The sequence below is a fragment of the Ambystoma mexicanum genome, chromosome 3q (genome assembly GCF_040938575.1).
Source record: "Ambystoma mexicanum isolate Mex_15411 chromosome 3q, UKY_AmexF1_1, whole genome shotgun sequence".
Lineage (NCBI taxonomy): Eukaryota > Metazoa > Chordata > Amphibia > Caudata > Ambystomatidae > Ambystoma > Ambystoma mexicanum.
The window spans coordinates 1,076,382,181-1,076,405,343 of NC_090926.1; the positions used below are offsets into that span (position 1 = coordinate 1,076,382,181).

Below are 23,163 nucleotides of genomic sequence, written 5' to 3' on the forward strand. Positions count from 1 at the left end.
GCCTACCATCCCCAAACCAGTGGGTTGGCGGAGAGGTTTAATAGAACTATGAAGAGCATGATAGATGCTTTAGAAGAACCCATTAGAAGAAAGTGGGACCTTCTGATGCCATACCTTCTCTTTGCTTATAGATAAGTTCCTCAAGAAGGGGTTGGTTTCAGCCCCTTTGAGCTACTCTATGTTCATCCGGTTAGCGGTCCATTGGCCCTAATCAAGGAGGGGTTGGAGAGTGTTCCTTTCCACAAGCCAGTGAGAGTCACTGACTATGTGTTAGGTCTCCGAAGGAGAATGACAAACATGATGACAGAAGCTTCTGATAACATGAAAGCAGGTCGGTCTCTGGTTAAACATTGGCATGACCAGAAGGCCAACATGGTTGAGTTTACTCAAGAGCAGCTAGTTCTAGTTCGGGTACCTACAAGGAAGAGGGCCTTGCAGGACAAATGGATTGGACCCTTCAAGGTTGTGGGAAAACTTGGAGAGGTAAATTATTTGGTGGATTTAGGCAATCCTAAGGAGGCCCCCAGGGTCTTCCACACCAACCACCTAAAGGCCCATGTCTCTAGACCAGAACTGGGAGCTTTGCTTCTAACCTCTGCTCAGGAGGAGGAGAGTGAGCCTTTACCTGACCTCTTAATCTCTCTTCGGATCTGACAGTGGAACAACAGGAGGGGTGCAACATTCTGTTAAATCAGTTTGCCCCTCTATTTTCACTATCACCAGGCTTGACCCCTTGGGGCTAGCATGAGATTATCACTGGTGACTGTTTACCTGTCGAAAGCAGGGGTTACAGGATGTTAGGCCATGTAAGAACCCACCCAAAGGAAGAGGTCAAGAAGATGCTTGATCTTGTGGTAATAGAGCCATCTACAAGTCCATGGGCTAGTCCTGTTGTACTAGTGCCAAAGGCAGGATCCAAGGAGTTGATATTCTGTGTGGACTATAGAGCTCTCTTAATGCAGTCACCATGACTGATGCCCATCCTTTACCTAGGACAGATGAGCTGGTTGACAAACTTGGTTCAGCCAAGTACCTCAGTACATTTGACCTAACCTCAGGCTATTGGCAAATAGCTCTGACGGACCATGCCATGAAGAAAACTGCATTTTCAACACCAGGAGGCCCCTACCATTTTAAGGTTATGCCTGTTGGATTAAAGAATTCACCTGCTACATTCCATAGGATGGTGAATCAAGTTCTGAATGGGATGGAGGATTTATGCATGGCATAGTTGGATGACACTTCAGTGTCCAGCCCTACTTGGAAGGAACATATTGACCACTTAGGATATGTATTGCAGGCTCTTGAGCAGGCCAATCTGACCATAAAGGCAAGTAAATGTCAAATTGGTCAGAGTAAAGGTAGGAGGTGGTGAAATAAGGTGATTGCCTAGCAAAGTACAGGCTGTACAAGACTGGGCCGCCACTACTACTCAAACCCAAGTGAGAGCCTTTCTAGGTCTCACAGGTTACTATAGTAACTTCTTTGAGAACTATGGGAACATAGCTTCTCCCTTGAATGCGGTGATCTCACCCAAATTCCCCAAGAAGGTCAGGTGGAATGAGGAGTGCACTAAGGCATTTGAAGGACTTAAGAAAGCCCTTTGTCAAGCTCCAGTCTTAAGAGCTCCTGACTACAACCAATCCTTTATTGTACAGACAGATGCTTCCAATACAGGTATAGGTGCAGTGCTGAGTCAGCTGGATGAGAAAGGCAGGGAACACCCTATCTGCTTCATCAGTAGGAAACTGAAGAACCCTGAAACAAGGTGGGCAACCTTGAAAGAAGGTGAATGTGTTGCCATTGTGTGGTCTTTGAAGAAGTTTAGACGATGCATGTATGGATATACTTTTGCGATTCAAGCAGACCACCAACCCTTGAGATGGTTAATGCAGATGAAGAGGGAAAATCCTAAATCGTTGAGATGGTCAATCAGCCTATAGGGGTTTGATTTCAACATAGAACACGGGTCAGGGTGTAATAACCAAAATGCTGATGGTCTCTTCAGAAAGTATGACCAACTGGAGTAGGGAGATTCATCCAGGGGTGGATTAAATCTTCCTGTCCCTTAGTCTGGGGGGATGAGTGTTAGGGAGAATCCTCAGAAATGTGCTAATTCCTCTCTACCTTAGAGACCCCCTGCAACTTTGCTGGATTTTGAGGACTTGAATTTTTAACCTGGAGAGTGAGACCATTTTTCTATGGTGAAAAAAGAAGACAGGGCCATTTTGACAAAATGGGCACCCATGGGTGCTTTACTGCAGCTGCAAACGCAGCCTGCGGTAAAAACTCTGAATGGTCGTTAACAGTAAACCACTGCCACCAGCTATTAATTGTAGAAAGGGTAACATAAAACTGTTACATGAGAAACTAGACAAAGGGAATACTAAGTAACCCCTCCAGCACCCTATGGTAAGATAGTGTGTGCTGGGTCTAGAAACTGACAAAAAATGCACTTCAATGCATTCACATCAATATCTTTAGAGGACTGTTGCAGAGACATTCTGAACCTCAACTCCCCCCACCAATATCTGAAAATAGTTACTTTGCGTTTATAGAAACTGCCCAAATCATTCACGCCAAAGTTAGGCAGATTCCCACTACTGCACAGCATCCAGAAGCGCACGATTATATTCTGGTGCCTTATCAAGTACAGTAACTCAGTCTCCCCCCACTGCCAGGCCCTCCAAGACCAACTCGTGAAACCCTCATAGGGCTGCAGTCCTTTGGCAGTAGTGCCCCGGAGTGTGACTGCAGTAGAAACCAAAGACAAGGGGAGACATTGGGCCCTGAAGAAGCAATACACAGTGCACTGGAGAGCAGAGCAGGACTGGACCTGACATATCAACAAGCCAAAATGCCACAGATCACAAAGGCAAAACCTTCAACTTTTTCATTTCTGGTTAAAAGGAGAAAGCAAAGGCAAACACTAGACAAATACAGACTGAGTAAACACAAGCTGCCAACAAGGACTGGCCAACACAGCTCAAACAAGAAGCTCCGGGAGGACAGAATGTGTCCACGATGGGAGTGAGGACGAGTAGAGCTTGAGGGACACGTTGCCCTGCGCTGCCTGTATGCACGTCATGCAAGGACATTCGGGACATTCCTTTCCCCGCGTGTGCGAGAATAAGGAATTCCTTGAAAGTAAAACTGGACATAATTAGCACTGCATCATATTCGGATAACCACCAGAAGTAGCGGGGAAAAGCAAAATATGTCTATGAACCTCAACAAAGACCACAACGTGTATTAAACAATATGGACGTTTAGAAAAAAGCTGAAAACCAAAATGGTCACTACTGAAGGGAATATCACATTAAGTAGCCCATGTATTTACTTTGCCAAACATTGTTATGACACGTTGGGCACATATTGCCAAACACCAGCAAAGTTGTGGTGGGCAGTGCTTTGTGTTGCATTGCATAGTATTTTATATACAAGCCAACCTTAGTGTGCAGGCATGAAACTATTCCACTAGAGGGCTCCACAGGATCACTTTAAAGAAAAGGTCTGCACCAGTGTTTCTTACCTGTAACTCCATTTCTCCAGCATTGTTATCTTTCATGGATTCACATGCTTAGAATATTCCCCGTCGGAATATTCTAAGCATGTGAATCCATGAAAGATCCAATGCTGGAGAAGTAGGAGCGCCCACATTTATCCACTAAATTACATTGTTCCAATTCTCCAACACATCATCGGCTGTAGTCTCATTATTTCCCAATGTTTGTATCAGTCTGTTTTACATCAAATATTCCCATGGTGGTGATTCCGGTACTTCCTCCTTCATGACATGCTGTGAAGAATGCATCTTCAGTAGGCCGGGCCGGGAAAGTGCACGCAAGATGCTGCAAGAAGCAGCTCCAGAACCACCAGCGGACAAGCCTCCCATCACATGCCCAGCTAGGCACCCGCTCCCCAACAGAACCGCCGGGCCCAGCGGTTCTCAAGAAGCGATGGCTTAAGCGCAAGGGCCCGAATCACCGTGGAGGTCCCATTGCAGTACTCCAAAATCCAGACGTTCTCCCCCCTTTCCAACGTGCTACGACACACACATAAGTCTACTGGGAGGGAGGCGACAGCATATGCCAGGTGCATTGAAGCGAAAAGGTCACCAAGTCGCTGCCAGCCAAAGGAAGCATCCAGGCAGCAGTGTTCACAGAAGCCGCACAGCCCACCTGCCCATTCACAGCGGGAGCCAACGCTGCCTCGAGTCCCACCAAGAGTGATACAGAGATTGCCTGACAAGGCAAGAGGTTCCGTCTTGTCCAGAGAACCTTTTACATTCCTCACCACATCCAAATTATGCAAATACTCCTATGCGGGCTAGTTATGTGGCCTAAACAAAAAACAGGCAAGTTCACATTGAAACCAGGCAGAACTTGGATGAAAGCACTAGCTGCTCGACATGGATAACGGTATAAGGCGCCTTACGAGAGAGATCCCTCGACTCTTACCCCCCTGACAGAAATAGCCATAGGGAGGGTGCCAAGGTCGCAGGAAGTCATCTGCTCAAAAGGACTACCACCCAAGAGAATCCAGAAGCAAACAATTCCCATTGACGGGCAAGTCGGGAGTCTTTTTTATGGTGCATTGGTTAATTAATACAAACCTTTCAGCACATGTATTACACACAAACATGTCACACAATGCAAGCACATACAATAAACCGACATGTTATCCATAACACCAATTACAAAATGTCCCTAAATATGAAAAGGTGCATATCACATCAGTTAAAACATATCACAATTCTTATCAGAATAAAAGTTGGGCAAAACGAGATGAATACACTTAACATTGATAAAGAATAGTAAACAATTTAAAAACAAATGCAACAATTCACAAAAAGATGTCATGACACTACACAATTCAAAATATTAAAACACTATTCTACTATTCTTAAATCCTCATTCCACACACACAAGGCGGAAGCCGTTTTAAAAATTGTTTTTGCACAATATATGCCATTCCAGAATTGATCTGACTCAAATTCAGTACTGGGAACCAGAGATGCATGCCCTCTTATATAGGAATTTTTCAAATTACGGCAGTCTGTAAGAATGTGCCGAGCAGATTCAACAGTATAACTGCACAGTCTTTTTTCGTAGGGGGGGGGGGCGTCTACCCAGTTGCCGTTTGCCCTTAGTGGGGAGAATGTTGAACCTCAAATAATCAATACATCTCTTTGACTGGATACTACAAGATGTACGTGCATGGGAAATTAAAACGAAAACCCTGGCTGGCATATATTGCATTGGTTTTCTTATTGTGAAGATTACAAAGATTTGCATTTGTATCCCTTACTTTCGTTTCATTTTTCAGCATCCATGATGCATTAGGAGAATCAATCCACTCTTCCAATGTTAAACCAATGCTAACCAAATATTTCATGGTCATGTCTCGAAGCTGCAATAGTAGAGGGTTGATAGTAGTGTGATGGTAATGCTTTGCAATCAGCCCCAAGTGTGGGTCAACATGCAAGAGTGGAGAATGGAGGGATAAAGTAAGTGTACACGGAGGGACGGAGGATAGCACAGGGGCAACGTGCTGGTCTTGGAAGCAAGACCACGCAGAGCAACAGAGGTTCGAATCCTGGATCCGTGCTTAGAAACCGAACTCGTGCTCAGAAACCGAACTCTGGTATTAAGCATTCAATAAATAAATAAATACACCGCTGGAATAACCAAATTGATCTTAATGACAGAAGGCCAATTTCGAACCTTAAGGTTTCGACTGGTACCGTAGATGGTACACCGAGAATTGAACGCAACATATTTCCCTCCAGATTATTGATATTTTATTTCTATCGTGCTCGTACACAAGTGTTTCAGAGTGCGACAAGTCAAGGGAGGGGAACAGGGCAGAACAAAACAATGATCTTACTAGGCCCAGTGACATTGAGAAAGCGCAATTCTCCAGCCATTTCATTTTCGATTCAGGAAGAGAAGTATTCCAGGAACAATACTGGTCCTGTAGAGGGAGATTAAACTCCCAATATTAAAACCACCCTTGTTACTTCTTAACCTTTTTATTTATTTTATTTGATTTAATTTTATTTTATTTTATTTATTTATTTATTTCTAACGCGCCGAAGCTCACGAGCATCAGGGCGCGAAAAGGACACAAGGACCGAAGGATAACGGGACAACACAGATAGAAGAGAGGGAGGAGTAGCAGAAAGGGAATAGCCTAATGCCAAGGTGGTTGTTAAATAGTTATTTGAAAAGTATGGTCTTCAGCTGCTTCCTGAAGGGTTGGATGTTTCTTTCTAATCTGATACTGCAGGGCAGTTTATTCCAGTGAGAAATTGCCAAGCTCGGAAAAGCACGGCCTAGGCCTGTAGATTTACCAGGGAGACTGGAATTGAGTAATCTTCGTTTTGCAGATCTCAAACTACGGCTTGGCTCATACCAGCTAAATTCTTTCCTTAGGTATGCTGGAGCCGCACCGTGAAGGCAGCCGTGAACCAGGGTCAGTGATTTAAAAATAATGCGTTCCTTCACTGCCAACCAATGGAGGTAATTTCTGTCTTTAGTGATATGCTCCCGTTTACATTTTCCTGCAATGGACCCAACTGCATTATTTTGAATAATCTGGCATTGTTTCAAGCAGTTGCTACTGGCACCAAGAATTAAAGCGTTGCCGTAATCTAATCGAGATAGAATATTGGCTCTCACGATCGTGGCACTATTTTTGGTGTTGAGGAACGGCCTAATACGGCCAAGAAGCCTCTGATAATATTGACAGTTTTGTTTCAAATAGGCGGTTTGTGCTTCTGCTCCTAGTGAAGATTGCAGATAGATACCAAGGGTTTTGACCTTATGTGATACTGTAATGGAGGAGTCTTTACTAGAAAATGAAGAGTAGTCCGAGTCGAGACTGTTTAAGGCTTTTGAGATGCCAAAGGTCATAAGCTCCGTTTTGGAGCCACTAAGGCACATCCTATGTGTTATCATCCAGTTCTCAATGGTATTATAGATGACAGATAGCTTATCATTGTCGATGGAATGGTTTCCCCTTAGCTCCAGGATGAGCTGCGTGTCGTCTGCGAAATTGGTGAAAAAGATCCCAAGTTGTGATAAAAGGGTGCAGAGACAACGGATATATAAATTGAAAAGTAGGGGGGAAAAACTGGCTCCCTGAGGGACGCCACAATCCACAGGTTTGGGAGAGTGGAGGGTCCTCCCCAAGTGATTTTTGAGTTCCTATCTTCCAAGAATGATGATACCCAGTCAATGGCGTCTTGGGAATAATTTCCGGCTGAGCCTAGTGCCTCTCGGAGCTTTCCATGATCAAGCAAATCGAAAGCAGCCGAGAGGTCTAGAAGGATTAACAACCCTGCCTTACCTTTGTCCAGAATGCTCAGCATTTTTGTCTGCAGATCTATCAGCGCTGACTCAGTGCTATGTGCACTTATAAAGCCCGATTGTTGAGGGTGTAATAAGCTATGTTGGTCTACATATTCTTGTAGTTGTTTAGTGGCAATTTTATTGAGTACTTTCAGCAAGAAATTGCAATTTGTAATGGGTCTGAGATTTGTAGGACCAACCATTTTCTTAAATCTTTGGGCCTGATAAAATCACCACAAAACATACATTGTGGACGAGACTTGATAGACCCCAAGATAAATATAGCTCTCCACCACCTCAAGAGTATACCATCTAGCTTCCAGCAAAGTGGGCATTTATTTCTAGAACCAGAGCCAATCATTACAATTTTAGTTTTACTGATTATCTTTAATATATAGAGACAGAGCGTAAATGGAGCGTTGAAGACCAGTTGGGGTGTGACCCAGCAGCACAGTGTCATCGGGAGGATAGCTCAGCGGCAACGTGCTCGCCTTGGAAGCAAGACAACATGGAGCAACACAGGTTCAGTCCCCGGGTCCGCGCTTAGAAACCTCTGGCTATTAAGCGCGTTATAAATAACCTATCATATCAATTACAATATCATATCCAAGCCATGCTACTGGATCACCCCCCAGGGGAGAAGGAACATTTCGCATGGTTCCAATCGCCAGGGCCAAGTAAGAAATATCCATGCTTTAATCCACTACTGGTGGGAATTGGTTGAGTTAATTGGCCTTTCTGGTTGACACGTACTGCAACTGAAGTATCCGTGTATAAAGCTTTAATAAAATGCAATAACCTGGTGTCAATTCCACAAGCCAGTTATTTCCCCCATAGGTCGAATGCGGGAAACCGAGTCTAATGCCTTTCTTTAAAGTCTATAAAGCAAAAAACACAATTGCTTGGCTTTGTGTCACGCAACATCAGCCTTTAGACTATGGAGGGCACAGATGTTAGGTGTAGTGGCATGATTTTGTCAAAAACCAGTTTGAAGCTTATGCAGTAACCCTTTCTCCATTTATTAAGCTTTTTTAAGAGCATCATTGCAAACATCTTCTGACTACTATCCAACATGTCCAGGACCCTATAGTTATCAGAGTTACACCTATCCCCTTTCTTGAACACAGTAATCAATATAGACTTCCGCCAGGTGAAAGGCATCAAACCAGTAACCATGATGCTACTAAAAAGGCGGTCTAAAGGTAGTAGCCCACAAAAAAGGGTTAGCCGTAATTACCGGATTTGGAACACGATCAGGGCCAGGGGCCCTAGAGTTCTGGAATCCCTTCATAATAAAATATCATCAATATCAAAAACAAATTCCTCACTATGTAAAAGGTGCCATATTGGGGGCCATATCTCTACAACAGAAATGCTATTTTGAGTGTCATAATACAGATCGTTTATTGTTGCATCCACTCAGGCTCAGAAATGACATTGGGCCTCATTACAAGTATGGCGGTAAACATGCCGGTAAAACCAGCAGGTTGCTGCCAGATTTGTACATTTTACATGCACCTGGCCTGCCGGAAACACTGGGGTATTACAACCCGGTAATTGTAAATCCCCATTCCCATGTGAGGAATGGATGTTCTACCGACAAGTCCGGGAATTCACTCACACGCCTTGTGGAAGTCACTGCAATTAAAAAAGCAATTTTCCATCAAAGGAAATTCAAATCCACCGTAGCCAAGGGCTCAAAGGGTTTATGGCATACACAAGTAAGAACCACATCCAGATCCCACTTAGGATGCGGTTTACGCACACAAGCGGATACAGATGCAACCAACCTGTAAAGTGCCTTTTAATGACAGGGTTTGTCAAAGAAAAAGAGCAAGAGTCTGTGGACAAGTAAGCAGCAATAGCCGATAAATAAGTCCTACAAGACAAAACATGAATGCCTGAAGCTGCCAGATGAGAAATGAAAGACAGCACCATGTCGATGTCAGCTTCTCTGGGGTCCAGCTTTTTTTTGCTAAACACCAGTGACCGAAACGGAGCCAATTGCTCCTATACTGAGACCTGGTTAAAGGTTTTCTAGACGCTTGGATAATACGCCTATTATCCGCTGACAATTTGAAGCTTTCTAAAGACTTGAACTCAGGCACCAGGCTTCCAAGCTGAATGATTGTGGGGAGGGGTGCCACATCTGTTGATCGCTATGGTGAAGCAGGTCGGGAACCAGTGGCAGCCTGATCGGTGAGCAAACTGACACATGCTGAAGCTCCGAATACCAGAATCTGGCTGGCCACCAGGGGGCTATGAACAGGAGAGTGCAATTTGTCGAGTTCCTGAGCTTGCATAGTGCCCAGTGAATCAGAGGAAGAGACGGGAAGGCGTAGGTCCTCATATTATGCCATGAAATCTCGAGAGCGTCCCCCAGGGAAGAAGCTCCGAGCCTGTTCCTGGAAGCATAAAGAGGAAGTTTCCTGTTCGATGATGTTGAAAAGAGGTCCACTTCTGGAGGGCCCCAATGGTGAAAAAGGTCGTAGAGGATCTCTGTGTTCAGCTCCCACTCGTAGCTGACCATCGCTCGCCCGCTGAGAGAGTCTGCCGTCACATTCAACTGGCCCGGAATGTGTACTGCCAACAGCCAAACACTGTGCTGAATGGCCCATTCCCAAATCTGAATGGCTAGATCTACAAGGGGAGCAGACCTGGTACCCCCCTGGCACCCCCCTGCTTGTTGACATAAAACATGGAAATCGCATTGTCTGTGCGGATGCGGGCCACATTGTTCACAATCCCTGGCTTGAGGGCTTTGAGCGCCAGGAAAATCGCCAGGAGCTCCAGATAATTTATGTGAAATTGTCTGGACTGCGGCGACCACAGGTCGAAAACCTGAAGATGATCCAACGTTGCGCCCCACCCGATAAGGGAGGAGTCCGTCGTAATGGTCACCTGAGGGGAGGGCTCCTGATTGGGTGCACCCACCAACAGATTGCTGGAAGAAGACCACCATAGGAGATCTCTCATCATGCAGGATGGAACCGGAACCATCTTGGTGTCCGGGTCCATTGCCTGAAGCCAGGAGCTCCAAAGAGCCAACTGCGTAAGTCGCATCTTGATACACGCGAGGGGAAGAGCAAGCATGCACGAGGCCATGAGGCCTAGAAGCCTCTGGAACCACCAGGTGGACATGTTCTCCTACTGAATGAAGACTTGACAAGTGTTTAACAGATCTCCCATCCTGTCCACTGTCAAGTACACTCTGCAGTCGATCGTCTTCCAATGGAAACCCAGGAATATCAGATCCTAAGAGATCGTCATGGAGGATTTCCGCCAGTTCACCGACAGCCCAAGACTGAAGAGGAGCTGAAGAAGAGACTGAAGATTGCTCGAGGCTTTCACCGGACAAGGACTGCGCAGAAGCCAGTCGTCCAAATATGGATACACATGAATACCCTGTAGCCTTAAAAAAGCTGCGATGACTGAAATCTTCGTGAAGACACGCATCGCTGAGCGGAGACCAAAAGGGAGCAACCGAAACTTGTAGTGCTCCTCTCCCAGGGAGAATCGCAGATATTTCCGATGCAGGCTCCAGAACAGGATATGCATGTAAGCATCCTGAAGGTCCGCCATGCTGACACAAAAGGAGGGGGGAAGTGTGCCGAGAGCAGTAAGGGAAAGGGACTAAGAACTATAAAAAACTAATGGGGTCCATCCTGCTGTAAATTCAATTGATGGTTTGTTCAAATAGTAAGTTATTTATAATGAGTGTACCGCAAGGGTTTCACTAAACCAAGTAAGTTGTGGGCTATTACAAACTCAGAAAGCAATCGGGATAGTCTCGTGTTAAATAACAATAAAAGTATTTATTTAACAAGAAGATATAAGTAATACATAAACAACTAAAGAAAAACAATGTGATCAACATATAGATGCAATTGTCTATTGATTGAAAAGTTGAAAACACAAGAACACAAATATTGGTTTTCCTTCAAAGTTTTGAACAGAATAAACCAAGGAAAAAACTGAAAAAAACTGGAAAAAAGACTGCCAATGCTGAATGATGACCTAAACCTAAGCCAACGTTCCTAGATTTGGCTTGTATTTAGCCACTACATAAGTTTTTCCAAACGATTGGCAGAATTAGAATTGTTCTATGTCCTTCAATGTGTTGACAGGTCTGCCTATGTGTACGTGTCACAAAATAATAACATGAACAACAAATTTAAATTGACATCTTAATGCATGTTTCGGCAAAAAAGCCACCTGTCTAACCAATAGTTCCATGACATAGTTAAAGTTGCCTTCCTCAGGGTGAGATAACACACAATAACTGGACCCTGTGGGGAAGCAGACAAACAACATGAATAATGTGAAAGAGATGATCCCTTTCTGAGTTTCTACCAAGTTTGCTTAGAGAGAGTGTTAAAAGCCCGGAGGCACAAAAATTACCAAATAGATGGGCTGTGGATAAGTATAACCAGGCGCGTTGTTGGCCGGAGAGCCGGTGCAGGGTGTCTGGATGGCTGGAACTCGGGTGACCCACAACAGGACCACGTCATCAGAGAGGGGATCGCGTTGGAGAAAAACGCTCTCTAAAAAAGTAAGATGAAAGAAAGTTGCAAAGACAGGGGTTTGGAAATAATGCTAGGAGTAGGTATACCTTTAAAGTAATTACTGAATTACCTGTCAGTCAATGCTTACGGTGAACGCTGGATGTTCCTGATATAGCGTTTCTCAGTGAGCCTGGTATGAATCCTAGGGCCAGTGGTTGAACAAACCATCAATTGAATTTACAGCAGTATGGACCCCATTCGTTTTTTATGGTCTGCCATGCTGAGCCAGTCACCCTTCTGAAGAGAGGACTTTGTTTGGCAGGGCGTAATCATCTCGAATTTCTTTTGGGGAAGAGAAAAGTTGAACTGGGAAAGATCTAAAATGATGTGCAGGCCAGCCTGTTTGGGTTTTGGCACCGTAAACAGACGAGAGTAGAAGCCCTCCCCTCGTTCCACTAGGGGAACGGGTTACACAGCCCTGAGATCTAGAAGTTTCTGGACCTCGGCTCTGAGGGAGGGCGTCCCTGACTGTTGAAAGGGAGGATTGAAGGGTGGGGTGGGGGAAGGGGCAAGCAGAAGTATGCCCGAGCGATGGACAGAACCCACCGGTCGCCGGTGATGGTTTACCACGCCTCCAGATGAGCCGAGATTCGTTCTCCCACCGGAGTCTCGTGCGAGCGCCAAAAAATATAATTTTGCAGACTTTTCGGCAGAGAGACTACCTGTCCCTGAAGAGGAGGCTGACGACCGAGAGAAAAACTGGTCATGTTGCTGCCTCCGGCGGGAGTTACCCAGCGGAGGATCAGTCCTGTGCGACCTGCGATCTTGGAACCCTCTAAAGCCTGAAGAGGATCGAGATAGGGACCCAGATCTCTGACCTTTGACTGGGGCCTTCATGAGCAGCAACAGAGACTTGGCAGTTTGCATGCTCGCCTTAGTCTTGGTGAGCTTGTCATCTGTTGAAGAATGAAACAACTCTTTACTATCAAAAGGCAGGTCCAGAACTATATCTTGGACCTCCTTCGAAAACTTTTTTGCATGCAGCCAAGCCTGACGAGAGGTGTCCACCCCCAGCATGAGGCCACGAGCCGAGGTGTCAACATGATGCGCAGCAGCCTCCAGCATATCCTGCGCCAACACTCTGGCGTCTGACAAGCCACCTTTAACGCCTTCTAACCTGTCGACAGGAATGAACTCCTGGAAGTCAGACATATCTCTTCAAAGTTTCATATTCTCTGCTGCCAGGATGAGCTCTGCGTTGGTATGATGCAATTGCAGCATCGAATTGTAAAAAATCTTCTTGCCCAAGGAATCTAGCAATTTGTCCAGAGGCCGGCTTGGATTGCAGATTGGCGGCCGCTACCACCGTCAAGGACATGAGCGGGCATGATGCCAAGGCTACTTCCTCGGATGTGTGAAGCCTGTAATGGGTGTCAATCCTTTTATTTATGTGCAGCCCAGTGTGGGGTTTATCCCAGACCTTGCGGGCCTCGGCCAAGAGATCCTTCTAAAGGAACAGGCCTGTGCACTCCTGTTTAGACAAGGTTAGCGCCTCAGAAAGCACCCCTGCGGAGCGGGTGATTCAGGCACTGGTATGTCAAGGAGTGGCATGTCCAGTACCCGGTCGTGAAATGCTTGGACAGAGCGGGGCTGGTCCTCACTGTCCTGATCTGCCAAAGGTCATCTAGAGCATCCGGATTCCCCGGCTACGACGCGACAGGCATCAGATTAACATCACGCTCTGCTGGAGACTTGTCCACTGGTGACAAGGGAGGCAGAGGTGGAAGAGCCGGAGGAGGGCTGGGAGGCAGAGGAGGAGCTGCCGCCGGGGTGACAGACGCCTTGACAGGAACTGTCAGTGCAGGCAACGGAGTCTGAGGGCAGATCTCCCTAAAAAGGCCCTTAAAGTACGCCCTCAAGGGATCAGAATTCATTAGACTATGAAATTTCCCAAAAAAGGCATCCTCTGCCGAGACCTTAGGTGCTGGAGTGGGCAGAGGGCTCTCATGAGGAGCATAACCCCACAAACGCAGTGAGGAGGGCTGCCAAGAGGGCCCGCCACCAACCGGGTCTACGTAGACCAATGGGGCAGATGTAGGAGGAAGCGAGAACGAATGTGGTAGTGGCTTCCGAGCACGCCAGTCATAGGAAGGGTGGAACGGATTCACACTGTCGTGTAGAAAAGGTTGTCCACCGAAAAGAAGGTTCCCAGCACCCGCCGTCGTTAGCGTGGTTGTGAGGGAAGAAACCAAAATGGCCGCCGTAGCCCGTGTGGGAAGGCTCGCCATTTTGTGTACATCTGAGGAGAACTGCGTCACATGTGTAGATGAGGCAGTTGACTCCACAGACTGGTCAGGGGGCTTGACTGAAATCTTAGCCTTGACACAAGGATCCTCGGCAGAGCCGGTACTATGGGGCCGTGGATGTTTACTGGACATCCTGTCCCTTGAATTAGCCTCCAAAGGAGGAACCTCAGCAATGCCGGTAACGGAGGAGTTACGGTCGATGACTTCTCCCTGTGCCCCTTAACAGAACCGGTAACACTGCGAGCGCGGGAAACTTGACGAATCCATCTCACAGACAAGACCTTAACAGTTCTGTTGGTACACGCCTTAGCCTCATTAAGAGGAACCTCGGAACAGAGTCCTGTCTTAATAGATCCCTCGAGAGGGCCCTCGAACCGTGGTTCGGTACAGAAAACCTCAACAGAGGCCTCAAAGCGCACCCCGGTGTCTATGTGGAAAAGCTCATGACAAGGAGACCTTGGAGCGAACTCCGGTACCCAACGCCTCAGCACGACTATGCTGCCTATTAGCACCTGATCGGTGGACCTCAGTTTGAGATTCAGTATAGGCAGGCCCCTCACAGAAACCCTCTGAGAAAACCCTGGTATGCCTATTAGGCCTGCAAGGCACCTCAGGGAGAACCCTAGTAGCAGAGCTTTTGAAGCCCCCCCCGGAACTGGAGGACCCCGGGAAGGAACTTACCGGGCGTCTCTTCTTTCTGTCGATGAAGAGTTGGAAATGCGACGGAGGAACCTTCTGGAAGATCACCCCCCACCGACAAAGATGACGTTGAAGTGCCCGGACCGAAAGGGAGTCGCAGAAGAAACACGAGTCCCAATGGTGATCCGGATCCAGACACTCCAAGAAGAGAGAATGGGGACCCGCCCTAGCGAAGCGACGCTCGCAAGAGGAACAAGTGGAAAATCCCAGACGCTCCGGCATAGACGGAGGACTACGTGACCGAAGAATCGGAGAGAAGGACAATGGTACGAAAAAGGTCTTCCCAGTGATGCTAGTGCGTCCAGCCCCGACCGCAAGGAGAAAAGGACTGAAGGGCGATGCGTGGGGCGGAGCTAAGAAGGGCTGGGTTACGGCTGCGTGCGGTACCCCGCGTAAAAAGAGAAGGACAAATGTTTTCAATTTGATGGTTTTTTACAAAAAGTGCTCCGGTCCCTGTCCCACTGGACAGAATGTCCCAAAAGTATGGAGGAAAGGGGACGGGACGTAGGAGTAATTTCTAATACTCCACGTGTCCAACATCCAATGTACCACCTGCTTTTCCGTTTCCCTACTTTATTCTAAAGAGGCACTAGACCTTTCAGTAATCAGATTGTTTAGGGAAGCAGTGTGGTCAGAATTGGATATCATGGCATTCATCTTGAATGTACCTGCTGATGTTGTGATATATTTCCTGCATACAGTGAACTCAAAACCTAATTTGATCAGAGATACAGGTACTCAAAAGTGCAACAACCACCGGAGAAAAAGAAATTCATTAAGAGCCCAGTTGATAGGCCTATCAACAGTGGGAAAATCTCTATGTATCTGTCTTCTGTGCTGATGTCATGGAGACAGGGAATTTTGCACCATAAATCGATTAATAAAGAACGATTAGGGAAGGGCCTTTCCACTTGAGAGGGTTGAGCTCTTCAAGTTTAGCCCATTTCCCGAATGGAAGTACCCCCACGGTCTTGTTGACTCAAACCATTTGTCAAAATGGGCACAGAAGAATTAGAAGACAAGGGCAAGTTGCTAAACATTGAAGGGTGAAGTGATGAAATAGCAGGGGCTGAGTCGATAAAATGTGGGTGTTGGCTAAACATACTTAGCGCTTGAGTACTAACATAATTACCATAATTGGTATGCAACTCTGGGTTATTTCCAAAACTAGGCGGAGGTAGTACCATAGGGGAGAATTGCCTTAACACATGCTGTAAAGATGGCACCGAAGCCGGATGGAGCCATTTCTCAATGGACCGCTGCCTCATGGTACCATTAACCTGATCCCTAATCATTTTCGTTCTATTAACTAGAGGAGATGGGGCAGGACGAATACAATCCTGGGGATGACAGAAGCATTAACATCTAAGTTACAATTTCTGTGTTTGCCAGTTGTATTTAACATCTGCCTAGCGCGCTTTCTTTTGTAAATCCTGCAAAGCCGGGGCAATGCGACAGTCAGATTAATCTCTTCTTCGGCCGCCGGCTTAATATCTGCCACAGCAAGGGACTGCTCGCAGACCGATATTTCACATATGCCCAAGAGGGAGGATTGGACAATTCCAGCTGAGAGGAGCGAGTCTCAGGTGCGATTACACTTGTCCCATCCGCAATAGCCTCAGACAGATCCTGACAATGGTCAATACGTATACAAGTATAGCATCCACTATTTTGCCTGAAATGGTTTTTAATTCACACTGCTCCTCCGCTATTACCGAACATAGTGTCAATAAAGAATCCATTTTTGCCGACATTGTATTTATCACTAAAGACAAACTAGGAATTTTTGTTGCTTCCACAAAAGAGACAGCATCTGACAACAATGGATCTCCCCTTCGCTAATTGTATCCTAACAGTCAGATGAAAACAAACATTGAAGGTTTGCGGAGAACTGAGTGCTAATTATGTTGTCAAAGCCTGTAGATGCACTAGGTTGTGACAGTTCAACCCATTGAGTTCCTTTGCAGGCTGAAACACAAATGTAATAATGAATTCTCATTGTTTATAGGTAGTGACCCCAATATGACTTTTCTGTAAAGGTTTCTTGGCTAAAAGATAAGTGAGGTAAATCAATTGACTTAATTCCTGCCGTAGGCCCTACATTGACGGATGGAAAGAAACTAGAGATTTTAGAATGCTTTCCTGTATCATGATCTTGCTTTTCCTTTGTAGAAAGAGGGAGACCGTGGGCATTCTCATTTGTCGTAGCCAGGCAGCGAGGCCTCTTACCAGCATGAGGCGCAGAACTGTGCAATGTATATTTCCGCTGATTAAAGGTTTTCATTAGGTAGCTGCACAAGGAAATAAGAGCAGTCGATGGAGCAAAGCTACTCACCCGCAGTATTCAATCTGCGCTTAGTGATCTAGTGAAGGCAGCAGGGACGGGGAATCACCGCCAGGCACATGCCCTAGAAAGCAAGCTCTGTGCGGCAAGCTAGGACCTTCACCAATCTGCCCACAGCTGAACACACTGAACAATACCAAGCACTTTGCGGTCTCATGGGAGTTTTAACTGGCATTCCTTCAAGGTACAATATCCAGCACCAAGCGCAGCACAGCCTTCAGGATTGATCCACAAGCATCCTCACAACAAAAGTTGAAAAGACACTGAACACTTCCGCACACTGGGGAATCTAACAGGGGCATGTCGATAAAGCATGCATTCAAAGTGATGCTTGATGGCCTTGGTTTAGAATGCGAAAATATTCTCAAACCCTCTTCAAGCAGGCTGAAATAATTGATAGTGTTCAAATGAATTTATCATAAACGGAGGGTCGGCCCATACTACAGTTGAAGGCCACAAGAGACTCTTTTGGGAACAGCAATCAATAATAAATTGCCCCCTCCCAGCAACACCAGGGACAAAAATCATAGACCAACCATTGATGGACTAGGAAATCAGGCGACAGGCGCGTGTGTGATCACTTCGGGATTGTGGCTTCACTTTATGCCCATCACATCACTTTCTGAGGCCATCTTGAGCTGGAGCACTTTACCTTCTGGAGAATCCTCAAGACCTTCCTTTTCTCTTCCTCCTCTTTCCCTCTCCCCTGCTGACGTCTGCCTTTTTTTCTCTCCTCTGCACCCTCCTTCCTCCTTCTCCTCCCTAACTTCTCTTGTTTTTTTGCAGACTGGTTGCCTTGTTCACCTCCAGAGCCTTACAGGTACCAGGCTCCCCCTCCAGTTCAGCATTACTGCGCCTTCAGCTAACGCTCCATGAGCGAGCTAACCTCTCTGCACTTAACCCAGAGCACTACTGGACTAACGCGGTTGTTCCCTTGCCCCCCCACCTCCGTTGTACGCATGCATGACCTGAATGTACTTTGACTTGTACGTTTGTTTGTCCTGTCCTCCCCCCTCAATTGCCTCCTCCCAGAAACACCAGGTACAAGATCAGAGATCAACCACTAATGGACTATGCGATCAGGTGCAAGAGCGTGTGAAGGGTGGAACAGTGAAGGGTGGAAACAGTGAAGGGTGGAAACAGTGAAGGGTGGGCATCAGCTGTTGACTAGACTCTGCTTCTTAGCCTATAAACCTTTGCTTTTGCCTTCCTCCCTGCTGCACCCGAGTACTACCAGCTTTCTAAATACGGTGCCCTCTCCACACTGCAGTACTCACCTACAATGCATTTGCTCCGGCTGCTCTTCCAAATCACGTCTCCCTATGCTTTCTCCAATCATTCCACAACTTCCTCTTTTCCCATCCCTATCATAAAACTAACATCTCGAAAACTCCCACTGCTCCATCTCTTACACCTCGTACTTCCAACAAACCGACGAGCTAACCATACCGCATCAACTGAACATTGCACTTTGGAATGCTCAGTCTGTATGCAACAAAACTTCCTTTATCACTGACTACTTTCATGCCTGCTCGACCTCCTTGCTATCACTAAAACCTGGATTTCTCCATCTGACACTGCCACCCTGGCGGACCTACATGACTCCAAACTTTCCTTCATTCACACTCCTCGTCTGACTTACCGAGGTGCAGGCATCGGACCCCAAATCCCTTCCCACTCCAATGCCTTACAAATCTGCAATCCCACTGTGCTCAAGCACCTTGAAGCGTCCGTCTCATGTGCTGGATGGAATTACCATCAACTGTTTCGGACCCAAATAACCGGACAGACTCAGAATATGGCAAAGTACTACTTTATTATGAACATAGAATAAAGTAGGGCAATCTGGCAAAAAACAAGCTGTAGTCCACACACTCACACCCAAATGTATTCATACAAAGGATTGACGCCATCCTACGTGGCAAACTATAAAACCTATTGAAGGGAGGGAGTGGTTAAGGGAGCATATTTACCTATAGTATATATAAATGTTAGCGATACCATTGGCTGCCTCTCATCTGTTAGGCACGCCTCAAACTACCTCCAAACACGTATAATACTGATTGTAGCAGAAAAATAGCAGCCGTTAGGCCTTTGCAACATTCTATAGCATGCTGATAAATAGACCCTCTGATGTTGGCATGCTCTCCCAACCTTGGACCCCAGGTCCCGAGAGTACATCAGACTACTCCCCACTTTCCCAATTATACCATCAGCTCTCATCGGCCGGGCCTCAAGTCAAGGCTTCACGCCTTTGTAGTTGACCTTGCAGTCTGATCTTTATTCTGGGACTTTTCAGGGAGTGTAGGTACACCATTATCTTCATCTAGAGCTTAATGAATAGCCCTTGTTTTCGACTTCTGAATCACGTGCGAGGAGACTGCAAATTCGTCCATCTCAACCTTTAATTAACTGCTATTTGATTCAATTGTACTGGGTGTCATTACTCCTCTCGGCCACCAGAGATTTGCTCACTCCACCTTGCATAGGCTTTTTGCATCTTTAATTGTATAACACTTGGCTTTTGTTTTCCTCTTTGCTTAATCTAAGAGAAATAGGTCTTACGTACATGGCTTATCCTTTTGACTCCCCTTGTGCCTTCCAATTATTCCTTGAAGTAGCATTGTTGATCCGAGGCCAATAGACTCCTCTTTATTCTTCACACAAAGCTGTTTTTCCAGCGTTTCCTGACTCTGCAGCCCTGGCCTGTCTCTAAGGTAGCTTGATTGGTTTTAATACGAGTCCGGCCACCATCTTTCCATCATGGCCGCCTTAGCCACATCATGTTTTCCTCTGCAGGAAGCTTCTATAAGTCTAGTCTACCTTGCGTTTCTGTGTATATACACTTATTAGTCAGCACGTTACTTTATCTTCTTTGCACATATGATGTTACCCTGCCCTTGTCAGATTTCACTTATAGCTCTGATGATGTCCAATGGTGTGTGCTGACATCCTTCCACGGGACAGTTGTCTGAGTGCATATCACGTCTCATACACTCGATGTATTGGGATACCTGGTATCCCACATAGGGCTCTTCTCCTGCTCTTCCAGTATGACGGAGGTGAGGGGGCGGGAGCTAGTGATGATGTGTCACCTGCTCCTTTACATTTCGCCCTCTGGTCGAGTCCCCGACCACCTTCTCCTCTTCAATCTTCTTCCTCTTCTCCTCATACTGTGGTTTCCTAGCGGCCCATTTCTTTGTCACTCCTCTCAGGCGACCTGCATTATTTACATATTCATTCACACTCCAGGTCATATGAACACATGACACATTTGGCTGTGTCCTTGTGTCTGGTCAAAGATTGCAACATGTAGAACAAGTTACCTGTAACTGTTGTTCTCCAGCATGGGTCTGGCATGGATTCACATGCTCATGAATATTCCCCGTCGTCCGGTTTGGAATCCTCTGTAAAGAAAAAATCAGTTTCAGCTTTGTTTCTGAACTGCCTTTCTACTAATAACCAATCACTGGGCTCTTGGTCATACTGCCCCCAGCCAATGACTGCCCTCTACCTAAGCCTCTCCTCTTGCAGCCATCTTCAGATTTGGTAGCACGTAAAGTGGCAGTAGGACTGAGAGAAGAGCCACAGAGGGGTTGGAGGGAGGGTTCGTACGTGAATCCATGCCAGAACCATGCTGGAGAACAAAAGTTACAGGTAAGTAACTTGTTCATTCTCCAGCATGGGGTCTGGCATGGATTCACGTACTCATGAATACATGAATACATAGCAGTACAACACATGCACAACCACGGGAGGTGGCAAGGCTCAACATTAAGCATTTCAACAACTCAACATTAAGCATTTCTTACCTCACCAGGCTCACCTTCAAGCGAACAGGTTGCGCAGCACTGCCTGGCCGACTCTGAACTCCTCCCTGGAATCCCGGTCGACGCAGTAGAAACTCGTGAAGGTGTGGGTTGACCTCCACGTAGCAACCCTGCAAATGACCAGCAGGGGCACACCAGGCAAGAACACCGTAGTAGCAGCGATCGCTCTGGTTGAATGGGCTCTCGGACGGCTGGGCAACGGTCGGTTTGCCAACCGGTGACAGTGCATGATGCAGCCGGAGAGCCATCTGGAAATGGAAGCCTTCGAAAGGGCCTTTCCTTGGTTCACAGGCCCAAAGTTCACTTACAGCTGCGACGTCTTCCGAAAACTCTTTGCACGGTCCACGTAAAACTTCAGCACTCTAGCCACATCCAGCGAGTGCAAAGTCCTCTCAGCCGGCGACAAAGGCGACGGGAAGAAAACAGGTAACACCAAGGGATTGTTGAGATGGAAGTCCGACGGCACCTTGGGCATGAAGGAGGAGTGCGTCCTCAGCACTACCCTCGTCTCGTGGAATGTCCGGTATGGAGGTTTACAGGGGAGGGCCTGGATCTCTCCCACTTGTCGTGTGGAGGTGATGGCCACAAGAAACGCTGTCTTCCACGATAGGAACTTCAGCGGTGCCGAATGCAAGGGCTCGAATGGGGGACCCATGAGCATGGTCAGCACCACGTTGAGCTCCCATGCCGCGGACGGAGCCTTCACCGGCGGGAACGAGCGGAACAGTCCTTTCATGAACTCCTTCACCAGGTGCTGAGACCACAGCGACGACCGCCCCAGAGTTCTGGTGTAGCGGGAGTAGCTGCCAGGTGGATCTTGATGGAGGCATGCACCAGCCTCTCCTTGGCCAGCGACAGCAAGTATGGCAGCACTTGAGGGGCCGTAATCCGTAGAGGGTTGATCTTCTGTGCACCAGGGAAGGAGGCACCAGACAGAGAACCTCTTCCACTTATGTCCATAGCACTTAAGAATCGAGGGCGCTCTGGCCTTTGCAAGTACCTCCTTGCAGTCCGCTGGGATATCATAGCCTCCGAACTGTAGTGCTGCAGGAGCCAGGCCTGCAGGTTCAGCGATCCCGGGTCGTGATGTAGGATGGCGCCTCCTTCCCTGGCGAGAAGATCCACTTCTGTCTGCAGTTTGACTGGGGGTGGGGGGTGCTGACAAATCCAGAAGGTCCGGGAACCATTTCTGGCTCGGCCACGCCGGTGCAACAAGGATCATCCGGTACTGGGACCGTCTGAGTTGACTGATGAGTCGTAGAAGTAGAGGCAACAGAGGGAACGCATACAGGAACAGGCCGTCCCAGGGGAAGGAGAATGCACCGCCCATGCTCCCTGGCTGGGGGAACCTGCTTGCGAACTTCCGGCACTTGGTGTTCGCCGCCGTCGCGAACAGATCGATCTGGGGATTGCCCCACTGTCGGAAAAGGAGCTCCACTTGATTCTGCCGAAGTTCCCACTCGTGGCAAGAGCGCAGCTCCCTGCTGAGTGAGTCGGCGACAGTGTTTTTCACTCCTGCCAGATGAAAGGGTACTAGGAACATCCCTTGGGTGACGGCACAGTGCCACAGATCCTGCGCTTTCCTGGATAAGGCTGGGGATCTGGTACCTCCCTGCTTCCGGATGTAGAACATTGTGGTGGTATTGTCGGTGAAGAGCCGTACCACATTGCCCTTGAGGGACAGAAGGAAAGACCTGAGAGCCCAGAACACGACCCGGAGCTCCAGGACGTTGAAAGGAAGGGATCTCTCCTACGGGAGCCAGACGCCTCTTACATGGAGATTTCCGGTGTGTCCTTCCCATCCTTCCAGGGAGGCGTCCGTCGTTACAGTTTCCTGGTGCGCTGGGGTCTGGAAGTCCATGCCCGCTGTGAGATGAGTGCGGGAGCCCCCCACCAGATTGTTTGACGGTAAGTCCCGTTGAGTGGGATCTTGTCTTCGAAGTTTCCCGTCGCTTGCATCCAACGGGCATCGAGGAACTCTTGCAGTGGTCGTATCCGCAACCTGCAGAGACGCACTAGGAAGATGCAAGGTGACATCATGCTGAGCAGGGATTTGATGGACCTCACTTTGGCTACATCCATGGTCAACAGCCGTTGTACCTTGCCTAGGATGGCCCTCGTCCT

General features: G+C 47.3%; 1 protein-coding gene across 1 annotated transcript in view; it reads right to left on the minus strand.

The window, feature by feature from the left end:
• Positions 1-23,163, minus strand: part of CCDC57 (coiled-coil domain containing 57) — a 1,326,425-nt gene that overhangs the window by 882,383 nt on the left and 420,879 nt on the right. The gene's annotated exons all lie outside the window — the stretch shown is intronic.